This window comes from Eucalyptus grandis, chromosome 11 (assembly GCF_016545825.1).
Source record: "Eucalyptus grandis isolate ANBG69807.140 chromosome 11, ASM1654582v1, whole genome shotgun sequence".
NCBI lineage: Eukaryota > Viridiplantae > Streptophyta > Magnoliopsida > Myrtales > Myrtaceae > Eucalyptus > Eucalyptus grandis.
In genome coordinates this window covers 42,778,499-42,791,452 of record NC_052622.1, presented here as the reverse complement: position 1 = coordinate 42,791,452, position 12,954 = coordinate 42,778,499, and the positions used below count along the sequence as shown (strand labels likewise).

Genomic DNA, 12,954 nt, shown 5'->3' with positions numbered 1-12,954 from the left:
ACATAAAACAAGATTAATTACCACGACGGTACCATAGTGCGAGAGCAACGTATTAGTCAGAGGTCACCTGCGCATGATGGGTGCACAACATGTAATGCGATTTTGATAGGAAAGTTTGAACCGTGACATTATGAAATTAATTAAGTGTCCAATGCAATTGTGTCACGTCATACATTCATTGTATAAAAACATTAGAGAAATGATTATGTGACATCTTTTAATCTACTGTTAGAATCTAAGTAGCACCAACACCGACAAATGACATGTGACACGATACGATACAATACACCGACACATTATTTTTTAAAAAATTGAGAATTTCGATATGTTGAGACACTTTGTATATTAAATGTATACTTTTACATATACATGGGATGATTATTTTAACAAATTAATTTGATTCAAATTTACAAATAAATAAATAATTAGAAAAAAACCTTAAATTGAATTTACACTAAAAGCAATGCACCATTTATTAATATCATAAATTTAAATCCATTCCAATAATTCATAAAACTTGAAGAAAAAATAAGTAATCTACATTTTAGACTCGCGTGTCAGAACGTGTTGAAAGAGAAGAGAAAAAAAAACAAATTTGGGGGTACATTTCGTGTCACGAAAAATTAGAGTAAAAAAAGAAGAGAAGATGAGATTTTTCTTCTTTCTCATTTTATTTTTTGCATATTTACATTTTGACCCCTAATTTATTGAAATTTTTTAAAATTAATTTGGTCGTGTTGAAATTCCAAACTTGCATGTTGGAATTCTGGAACCGAGTGTCAAAAAGTGTTAGAGAGCGTTGGACATATATCGAGTGTCCGACACAACAAGAAAACTTCTAGAAAATGTCGGTACTTCCTAGATTAAAATAACAGTCTATTTTAGACAATAAAAAAATCAAATAACATATAATTATAAATTGTTGTAGAGTCCATTTCTTTAAGAATTTGTGGCTAACAACAAATTATTATTCTCGCGGTAGTCCAAAAAATTGTTACACTAACAAAGCTCGAAACATTATGCAAGGTTAAAACAAAAATATTGTACATTACTTTCCTTTCACTTTCTCATCTCAATCCTCACCGGGAACCCACCCTTCATCTTCGAACTCAGGTACGAAATGAACACCGGCTCCTTCCCTTCCTCCGGCACCGGCACCACCCTGAACTGCTGCAGCACCCTGGCCACCATTCTCTTCATTTGCGGCGACACCATTTCCTTCCCCAGACAAACCCTTGGCCCCGCCTGGAACACCGGGTACGCGAACGGGTCCCTATTAATGAACTCCCACTTCTCGCTGCCATCCTCCGCCCCTCTCAGCCACCGCTCGGGCCTGAACTCGGGCCAGTCCTTTCCCCATAGCTGCTCCAGCCTCCCCATCGCGTACAGATGGTACGTCACCCTCATCCCCTTCTTCAGCACCGTGCCGTCCTCCAAGACATCATCCCTCACAGCCTCTTTCACGTCAATCGGCACCGCTGGGTAAAACCGCATGCTCTCACGGAGCGACGCGTGCCTGTACACCATCTCTTTCACATCATCATACTCTGCGGCGTGTGCGTTGGACTTCTCTATGATCTCACCCGGGACTTTGGCCTCCACCTCCGGATTCTTGTGGAGCAGCCAGAAGTACCACGTCAGTGCTGCGGACATCGTATCCTGGACGACGAGTATGAAGCTGATGACAATGTCAATGATGAAGTCCTCATCGGAGTGGCCTGAGCTCAAGAACTGCAACAGAAGGTCGTCGGCGGCTGACTCGGTCAACAACTTCTCGCTCAGCTCTCTTCTTTTCCCTCACGATTTTCTTCGCAAACTCACGGATTTCGGAGGTCACGATCCGGAGGCACTTCTCGGATCCTACGTTGAAGAAACGCTTGATCCTCCAAATCACGGAAGAGAACTCTCGAAACCTCCCGCTGCTTATCCTCACTGCGTCTTCAAACGCTTCTGCGAACTTCGCCTGTCGAACATGAAATCGTTCTATGAGTGATGTGATTGACCAAAATTTTTGTTGTTTGGCAAGGCTCACCCTAAACTACACGTCGTTTAAGTCTGTAATTTAGTAAAATGAGTCCGGACAGTACTTACTCTCGGCTGAGGAAGCGATGGCGACAGATATTCGGCATCGTACCCGAACACAATCTTGCATATGTTGTCAAAGGCGAACCTCTGGAGGATGTCCTGCATGTCTATCACTGACCCGCTCTTGGCGGCAAAAGCCAGGAGAGGCATGAGCCGATCGTTCAGCTCGGCATCGACGATGGTCTCGACAAACTTCTGCAGCGACCGGGTGTTGAATTTGTGGCTGGCGACCTGCCTCTGGAACTTCCAGGACTCACCGTCGATATTGAAGATTTCTTCGCCGAGGATGTCCTGGAGGGTCATCTTGAAGACCTCGCCCTTCTCCTAGTTGTCGAAGTGGGTCTTGAGGATGTGCTGGACGCTGGCGGGATTGCCGGTGAAGACCTGGCGGTTGCAGAGGGGGCGGTGGAAGACGTAGGTCGCCGAGGGGGTGTTCCGGACCAGGTCGGCAGACCAGTCGAGCCACCATTTTATGTTGGCGAAGTACGAGGAGTAGGAGCCGACGATAGGGTAGACTCTTGGGAGGTTCTTCGAGGGGGCGGCGACGATGATACGAAGAAGAGGAAGACGACGCTAGTGACGATGAACAGCGATGGGAAGACGATGGAGTGAGAAAGCGAAGGAAAGAGATCAAAGCGCGACATGGCTGAGAAACAGGCGGAGGAAATCATGGTGGGAGTGTGGTGGTTGGGCTCTGAGATCTGAGATCTTTCGTGGGGGTTCTTAGGGTTTCATCTGCTTGGAGAGAGGTTGAGATGCTTTTCTTCATTATATAATCATTTTCACACCTTCGAGGCAAATTTTTCCACCATGTTTTGATCAAGGTTCCCATGATATTATTTTGAAAACGTGACGAATCGGCAATCTCCACATTTATCATTCTCTTAAGATAACGAGATTTACTATTTCAGAGCGGAATTTGAAATGCGCTCGCTCCTTAACACTTCTTTGAAAATGGAAGTACATTTTCTGAAGTACTTGTTGACTTTTATGCCATGAAAGTGACCTGAGTGTATCTATGCCTTTCCACTTCGAATTTAACACTATCATTAGACTGATATAATTTGATTTCATCACATCCCAATTAGTCGATGCAATGTTGATACAACGATTGATTTTGCCGGATTAATTCAAACAAGACTTATTAACTAACATAATCGGTTACGTGTGAACGCCGTGGGATACCATAAGTAAACTCAAATTCTTTTCATTTAGAAACTTCTTCCGATCCCTGTGGGTTGAGAAAATGAATCTTTCTTTTAACTCTAACCAAATAGACAGTTTTTGCAACCGGCCGTGGATGTTTCTAAGAAGCCTACGCAGAGTCCTGTGTCCTGTGCATGCATGGGACCAAGGAATCTCGAAAGAGGTTCCCTCAATGGGGACGTGATCAGCAAGCAATGGCTTCTACGAGCTCGATGCGTGTGCATTCATTATGTGTACTTTGCAATTTGCATGGCAGTTAAGGCAGTTAAAAGACGTCCCGGTGGATAAAGCTAACCGCATCACCGAGCACGAATTGCAGTCACTGACGATGCACCTCGATCTCAGTGGTCGACGGAAGGTATATATAGAGAGAGAGAGAGAGAGAGAGAGAGAGAGAGGGGGCATGAAGCGACAAGGCAAGAAACATGAGTGTTGTTGGGAAGGCAATGGCGATGAGCTGGGAAACACCAACCCTCTCTATGAGCTCGTGTTATGTTAGACACTTCAATGCATGTCTGATACTCGATCAATATGTATAAAAAATCTGACACCTAATTAACTCTCCCAACAGTTTTCGATATGCTAATTTGGAATTTTAACACGTCATTTTGACATGTATGAGATCAATTTTGAAAATTTCAATAAATGATGGGTCAAAATGTAAAAAAATTATAGAGACAAAGGGAAGAACAATCTAGTCTTCTCTTATCTTCTCTTTTGACTCTTACTTCCCACGGGTAATTCACCCCTCAAGTTTGTTTTTTTCTTTTCTTTTCCAACAAGCTATGACACTCGAATTCAAAATGTGCATTGCTTATTATTATTTTTTTAGGGGGAATTTAATAGATTATTAGACTTAAGTTGAATTTGTCAAATTGAAACAATAGAATTTCGATATTCTATAGAAAATGGGTTGCCTGGGACTCGAACCCGGAACTAGTTGGATGGAATGATATTAACAAATGGTGGATTAATGTTTTAAATGCAAATTCATTATGGGCTCTTTTTCTATTATATATTCATTTGTGAATTTGAATCAAATTAATCTAATTAAAATAACCATAACAATTATAATTTAATATGTATATATAAAAATATACATTTAAAATACATGTCTAAATGTGTTGGAATTCTCTATTTTTGAAGAACAATGTGTCGAGAGAGAGAGAGAGAGAGAGAGAGAGAGAGAGAGAGAGAGAGAGAGAGGCCTATATTTTCAAGGGTAGTATTTGTCTTTGCTCTCCCTTATGCTTGGAAAACTAAATACAATCGGTTCACATGTATCATACACCATAGGGGTGAGTATCAATCCAAAGCCTTAGATCGGCCTTACCGGTCCTAGTCCGGTTTCTAAGGGGATTGGGTTGATATTGTACGGGTTAGTTCTGGATTTTGAAACCCTCTACATAATATATAATATATATCATATAATTAATATATTATATATTATATGCTTTTGTTCACTTTAAATTCTAGTGCCTTGTCCTCTATTTCCTTTGCATTTTAGTTTGTTGTGTAAATTATACAATAAAAAAGAAACCCAGCTATAATTCCACCAAAAAAAAACAAAAAAAGGCTCTATTTACTCCCCTCAGTCTTGCTTGCCAGCCTTCCCCTTGCTAGCCCACTTACCGCTTGCCTTGCAGCCCGCCTCTCTTCACTTGCCTTTTTCACCTTGTCGCTTGCCTTTATTCTCTCACCTAGCATGTTTGTTTTTATGGTTTGTTACTTTTAACAAGTGTAAATTTCTGGTGTTATCTTGTCTTGTATTTATGTTTGATATGTATTGATGTTCATAGTTTGGTTGCCCAATGTTGCATTATTAATGAATATGCAATTTAAAGTAGTATGTTTGTCTTTTAAGGATATACAAAGAAATGAAACAAAAAAATAATCGGTTGGTCGTTGGTTGACTCCGAAGCCGAACTGGACCTATAAGGTCAGTTCGGTTCTCGGTCTCAAGCTAAGCAAGGTTGGTCCTCGATCTTAAAAATTGGAGATCAATATTGTGCGGGTTGGTCTCAAGATTAGATGTTGGACCGGTCCAACTCGAATCATGCTCACCCCTAATATGCCATCCTATTTAGGGGTGAGCATGGTTCCAAAGTAGAATTGAACCAGTGAAAACCGCTCCAATTTCAAGTTCTACGTATTGAGGGTAGGTTTCAAGTTCTAAAAATTGAGAAATCGGTTTTGATGGGTAGGTTTAAGGTTTCAAGTGAAACTTGGAACTTGGAACAAGTTTATGTGTTTTTTTTTTTTCCTGTTTTATATATCTTTGCACAATCTTGCGATATTCCATAACGTCCGATGATAAGTGTGTAATCTAAAGCTACTAGTTTGAGCTTCCATTTCCAGCAAATCTATGATTGAGACTTAGATAAATATGAGTTGTAACACCACGCCACCACACTCGTCTCCCCCAACCCTCACCCCCATTCTCCGTTGCGATCTTTGCCGAGCTCGACGTTGGATCCAGGTTGTGCTCGCCACGGCACCGAGCTCTATGTTGGATCTGAGCTCATCGTTGCTTGGAGCTCAACACTACATCTGGGGAGTCATTTTTGTTTAATGACTGTTTCTGTAAGAAGTATAAAAACACCGGCGGATTCCCCTTACGTAAATTCCTTATGTACCCAAAAATGAAATGGATCCTACCGAGTAGCCTTGGAGTTTCTCTCCTTTGTAATGATTTCATTCCTTCCTTCCTTCCGCAACGTTTCGCAAGAGGCTGCCTGTACAATTTGTCGAAGCTTACACACCAAGAAAATCGAATTGATGGTCCTGCTTCACGGCCAGCAAGACCCGAGAAGATTGACGTACGGGATCGCCGTCCTCTATTTTCCCAACCGATCTCCTTTTTTGATTTCATTTTGCCCTCTCATTTCAGAACGTATCAAAGCCGGTAAGGCTTCCCAATGATCACCATAAGTTATCACTCCGTGCATCTCACGTCACTAAAAATAACCCGAAATCCAATTTTGAGTCGGGATGCTTGGACCTCAGTTCCCGGATGTATCGATCGGATTGACGGATTTGAAAAGAACACGAGCTAAAACTTAGGGTAAATGGTCCGTTCACAAGATTATTTTTCATTCGGTGGTGTTCGACAGCACAAAAGATCTGGCCTACCATAATTTATAAGTATGAAGGAAAATGTCATTTGCAGTGGGCTATCGTGCCTTTTAACCCAGGTCCGATGTGTGAAGGAAAGATCCCCATAAATTAGCTTAAAGGGTAAGGTTTTTTCACACATATAAACCGACTATCAGCCCATTTCACAATTGATGAGGGACAACCTCAACAGTTTTCTTGTCATAAGAGTACCCTACAACAATGGATTAAAAATGCTTTCGAAATGTGTTCACTACAGAATTTACTAAAATCAGGATTTTAAAGTAGAAGGCACACGTAAGGATCCAATCTAACTTTACCCGTACGAGAGTTCAAATTTTAATATTGGTGTACGAGAGGGCGCTAATCATAGGAGTTGGGGACGCAAACACGCACATTATATAGATCATCGAAAGCGAAGCTATATCGCATAAAAACAACTTGCTCCCAAACAAAATTTTGGCTAATGTCCAACCATATGAAATCAAAAGCCATATCATAAGAACAAAAAACGTGACTTCCCTCTGTTTATCTAGTTCTTGCAAGTCGGCCAATGCCGGGGGGTCATATTGAATTACATAACCTACTCCGCCGGCCGAGCATTTTGATCAAAGGAAAAGGCGAGGTGTTCTTCCATAAAGTATTGCGCATCTTATCTGCTATCCTATGGCATCTTTGCCGCCAAAAGAAAATCATCCAATGATATCTTTGCTTACAGATACTAAGAGAGTGAATTCATTAATTAGAGAAAAGCTAGACCTTTCACCCGTAAGTCATCAAAGCTGGCCATTTCTATATTCGGACTACACGATTCGATTCTAAGTCTCCACAGTATGTGCTTACATTGCAAACGAATCTATTGATTCGATTAGCACATTTATGATTCGATACATATCTATCAATTTGATTAACTTAAATGCTCTTTATTCATACCAAGTGATGTACGATATTTGCTAGTTACGAACAAATTAATAGCGAATGTTGCACTTCACAATGCAATAAAAAGGATAAAAGATTACATCTTCTTATGCATAAAATCATTGCATTGACTTGAAAATAAGATTATATTCATATTGATCATAAATCTTACTCGAAATTTCACATTATGTAACATCAATCATAGAATTTATACATATCTATGACATGCAATACTAATTTTAGGTATTTTATCGGATGTTACATCGAGATTCAGTTCTCGGATTCACGATTTGCAAATGTTATGACAACTACCCCCGCTTTTAGAATTGGTAAAAGTAAGAGGTCAACTTCTTGAAATGAGAAAACCAATTACGTAGGGTTACAGATTGGACAAAATAATGAAAAGTAGCATGAAGTTGCTGTCGTGGTTTAATTAGTGCTAACGACTTCTTGAGAGTAATGAAAGATTTATTTAAAAGGTAATTGGAGTAACAGACATCAAAGGGCCAAAGCCCAAAGTAAGTTGGAGTAAATATGGTATGAACTCATTATAATAAGCGGATTGCATTTTGTCAATTATAAGAAAGGATTAAATTCCAAAACCTGTCGTGTATTGTCTTCTATACGTAACCATTACATGGATGATGTGAACCCCCGCTCGCACGTAATTAGATGAGGTGAGCGCCGTGTCAATCCAACATAATTCGACATCGCATGCGCAGCGGTGGGCTCTCGTCAATCGGCTTCATGAAACAATGACTCTCTCGCTGACCCTCCTCTCTCTCCTCCGCTCTCATGTTTGTCCACTTCATCTCTCATCCTCTCTCACCCGCCGGCTGCCATCATGCCAGCACCCTCTATCGCTCGTCGTCGTGGCCCCCAGGGTCTCAACCGCCGCCCCCAAATGGTGGCCCGAACCCTGGATTCGAGGTCCAATGTCGCGGCCGGTAGCTCGTGATGGCAGTAGGGAAGGGCTTTGGACTTGGGGTGATGGCAGTGCTATGGGATCATGAGCTTATCACGCACGGATCCTCTCCCGTCACTAAGGAAAGTAACGATTCTTTTCGTCAGACAAGTAAAAGAACATCGAGTGGAGATGTCATGCCTCATGCCTTCACTTCTGTCTGGGAGCTTAGTGCGTATGGATCCACGAATTATAAATATGTGATGAGCAGGTCTCATACTACGTGAAGTCTAAAGTTCTAATAGTTGGATTGAACTCCTAGAAAATTATTCGAACTCGGCTCGACAACCATTAGAAACCAACTTGATTAATTGCTTAATTTGAATATTTGAAGTTATTGGGGGGCTCTATTCCTAATTTGCCCAACCTATTCACTCCAAGGTCTGTTCATCAAATGACAATGCCCCTTTTTTCCCCGCTAAGAGTCCGTTTGCCTCAAACACAAAATAGTTGCTTCTGGTTTTAAGCTTATAGCTTTAAAAAGGCAGGACACGGCTCGGACATTTTTAGAAGTACTTTATGAACGCCAAAACTTTCCCTCATAGGATTTTGTGAGTTCAAAACCGCAAGCTCCCCCTCTTGAGGCTTTGAGGGGTCTCAGCCTTCCTCTTTATATGTTGCTCACTCACTTGCTCACTTAGCCCATCTCAAATCGGAAAAAAAAAATTGAAGAGAAGAGAAGCATTTAAGTGGAGAATGCTGCTACTTTTCATAATGTTGGATATATGATGATACAAATGAAGGAGAAGAGACCCCTATATATTTGAGCCCCTCCCTTTGATCTAACAATAGAGATCCAAACTTTTCATCTACCATCTTTCCATTCATTACAATCTAGCCAAGACCTAAAGGTCCAATAGTATATCCAGAAATTGGCTCGCAAATCCCCCGGCTGCTCTTTTATATGTGTTATGGGCTGAAGTTCTTGATGTATTTTGAGCGAACATTGTTAAGTAATCAATATCACTCGCATTTTCAACCAAAAAAAGAAAAGAAGAAAATCTACCGTCTTTCCATTCATTATAAGAATTCTCCAAAACACAAGTTGTACGTTACTGATACCAACGTCAACAACAATTTAAAATATTCTAGAAACTCTAGGTTCCCATGAATACGAAGGCTTGTTGGGTCATCTTGGCTACTTACTCGGCCCATCATGCCTGGGATACCTCCGGGTCCACGTAGTTGGCTAGCATATTGACAGATCATCCTGTAAGCATTCCTGAGGAATTACCAAGTGATGCCACCTCTCTTTCTCTCTCTCTTAGCAATTCGACACCAATAAAATGAAGAAGGTGCTTGCACCCGTACAATGCACCTGTCATTTCCCCTCTTAAAGTGATTATTGACTTTCTAAAGCACACATCCAGAATGGAGGAATTCACGTCTCATTGTCCAGGTAACATCCTTAATATCAATAACCAGAGTCCTAAGTTATCATCCTCAAGATTACCCCAAAAAAGGATTGATTGTAAGGACGCCTCGGTATGGCTCCTAAATCGTTCATAGTGCAAAATTCATGCCTCTCATGTAATTCGCACTATTAATTATTCGCTTTTCCATCAATTGGTTTGCTCTGAGTTCCTGGTATCTTCATTCCAGTCCCCTCCCAAAACAATTTTTGTAGGCAAAAGCGCGTGGCCGGAGCTTGTTGGGCGAAGTGGGAAGGTCGCAGCAGAGATCATCGAGAGAGAACCGCGACGTCAGAGCCAGGGTGTTGCCGGAGGGGACGCCGGTGACGAGGGACTTCAGGTGCGATAGGGTTTGGGTTTGGATCGATAGGAATGGGAAGGTTACTCAAGTTCCGCATATTGGCTAAATCGTCTTTCGCCTTGGTTGAACCCCCAGTTGCTGCTCGAGTTTTCTGTGCGGTTGTCGTTGGATACTTTACCTCTCTCTTTCTTCTTGTTAGCTTTAACTCATCAATATAATAGTTCTACATATATATAAAAAAATCACGGGTTACTTTCACCATCCACATATAAAGTTTTCGATTCTATCAATTTCAAAATTATTCACGGACTATTTCATGTTAAATGAAAAAGTATAAGGACCTCCCTTAAAAAAGTGCGTGGAATAATTACATGGTCAAAAAAAGTCACGAGAATCGGCTACTAATAGTAAACCCTTTTCAAACCTACAAAAATAGTCTTGAATAAAAAAAAAATAGTCTTGAATAAAATAAAAGTAAATGGATGATGGTTTTGAACCATTGATGTCATTTTCCGATCACTTATGTGTAATTGTCATGTTTCTTTATTAGTGGACAAGTTCAATTGTGGAGTACCCTTATGTAAATGTGAAGGGACAATGTCGCATATAATAGTTCGAAAATGTCTCCTAATTTTTTTTTTTTTTTTTTTTGGGATTTATGAGATAGTTACATCAACAAATGTCGCATATAATAGTTCGAAAATGTCTCCTATTTTTTTTTTTTTTTTTTTTTGGGATTTATGAGATAGTTACATCAACAAATTCATTGCCCTCAAATAATCAAGGATTAATTAGTATTGCCATGGAATAGATAGAGTTGCACTCTCATCTATTCATTTTTCAGTATCTAACGATTTTCAATTTCAATAGAGATGGCAGCTCAACCCGATTTTCAATTTCAATAGAGATGGCAACTCAACTCGTCATGATAAATATTTTCAATGCCAAAGCCCAGTGCTCATAAACCCATAGCACATGGATTTTGAAACTATGATATAATTTCCCTGCTCATGCTCATGGGCAAGGCGAGAATGGATTTAGTCATTTTCACACCTCAATCATTTTAAATACCAAATTTAGTGTTTTTTGTTATATTATTTAATCGGGCAAGTATTTATCATCTTTCCTTGATTGGACAACTGATTGATGATCATATTCTTGCTTTTTCTAGTGATGAACAAAGCACGTTGTTAAGCTTTCTGGTTCTGAGCTCCTTAGCTGTACAGTTATATAGCCTCTTGGTTCAAAGTCAATATAATACTTACCTTTTACAAAAAAACAAAAACAAAAAAAAAAACAAAGCACGTTGCGCCGAATTTGAATAGGGTTTTTCCCTAAATCAAAACTTAATTTCAACATAAACATGGGGCGACATAAAGTGGGGCGGCGGAAGCCCAAATGCCCCATGGGGAGTGGGGATCGGGTGTACAAACTTATCCCTTTTCCGTCCCTTTCAATTGCCATCCCTGACTTTAATGTGACAGCCTAAGATGCTTGGCTTACCACGTAAATGCAAAGAGCATCCCATGTTATCATTAGGCAAGTCTGGCGCACAGCCTTCAATTACGTGCCTACCTGTCCAAAACAAACATTGATGGAAAACGTGTTTTTGCTCCCGTATTGAAAGCTATTTATTGCGAGCGAAATATGAGAGAAGTTTCCTTATTATTACAAATGGGAAACAAAAATAAATGATCAAATACCATGTATCATCTCCACTTTCCAATTCAATGCCATCTTCCTCCTCTTTCCCGTGACACCATTGCGCATCCTCAAACAAAACCCCATGAGGGAAAAGGCTGAATTGCCCTCTTTTCAGACAATGCCATCCACAACTTGAGGTCGTGGTTATGGCGACGTGGTCGGGGTCGTCTGCCGCCAAGCCCACCAAAAGTCGGGCCCCCAGCTCTAGGTGCCACCAAAGAGAGACATGGAGACCACGTTCAAAGGTGGCTGTGCCGTGAGGGACACGAGAAGAGCATAGTTGAGGGGAGGGGAGAGAGAGAGAGAGAGAGAGAGAGAGAGAGAGAGGATAGATTATCGAAACAAGTGGTGTCTCGAAATTTTTTAGTCATATTTCCCATATTGGAATAGTTTCTTTAAGATGATCAAAGAAAAAGACTATGCTCAACAAATAATTGCTCATCTCTCTTATGAAGACTAGAAATACATTTCAATGATCCGTTGTCATAATGCAATGAACGTTTTTTTTTTTTTGGACAAAAATAGTAAAAATACGAATTCATAATTTATTATTCTTTCTAGATTTTTATTAAAAGGTTCATGATATATTTTAAAACGTGGTTGAAATAATTTTATGTATTACTATTCTCCACGTGCCGGAGGCACTGGTCTCTTACTAGTAGAAATCAAAGCATGGTGCCATACTGATATTTTATTAGCATAAAAAATCCAAATGGAGCCCGGATATTTTGTTCCAAGAAAGATAAGAAGACTACTTAAAAAGAACAAATCCATCACGCTGAAGGCCCAAACCTTGGACTTTAATAAGGGAATGGGCCCCTTGAATGCACAAAGTTATTCCAATCAAAACGAACACGTATCATTTTCATAATCTCCTATACCTCTTTGCGTCATCGATTATCTATTGATCTATCTTGTATTAAGTCATAAAATAAAATACAAATATGTTCATTTTGAGGTCAAACCAACAACGCTAATGGTGATTTCGAGAAATCTTTCGCAAGGCTGCTTCGCGCATTATAATTTCCATGAAACGAAATTTGACTAAAAAATCTTCAGAATAATTTTGCCAGACGCCAAAAGAGCTCGAGATAATTCCTAAGATGGTGTCTGCCATGTGAAGAAGCACGTGATTTGTGTGCATTTAGCTCGTAAAAATGTCGCGGTGCTCGCTGTCGCGGGGCGGTAAATTCTGACCGAGAGGAAAAAAAGGACAAAATAGCAGCTACGCTAGGGGAAGAAACGACCTC

At 40.3% G+C, this 12,954-nt stretch overlaps 1 pseudogene; it reads right to left on the bottom strand.

Moving 5' to 3' along the window:
* Positions 1-1,059: 1,059 nt before the first annotated feature.
* Positions 1,060-4,998, bottom strand: LOC104427931 (annotated as a pseudogene).
* Between the last annotated feature and the right edge of the window lie 7,956 nt (positions 4,999-12,954).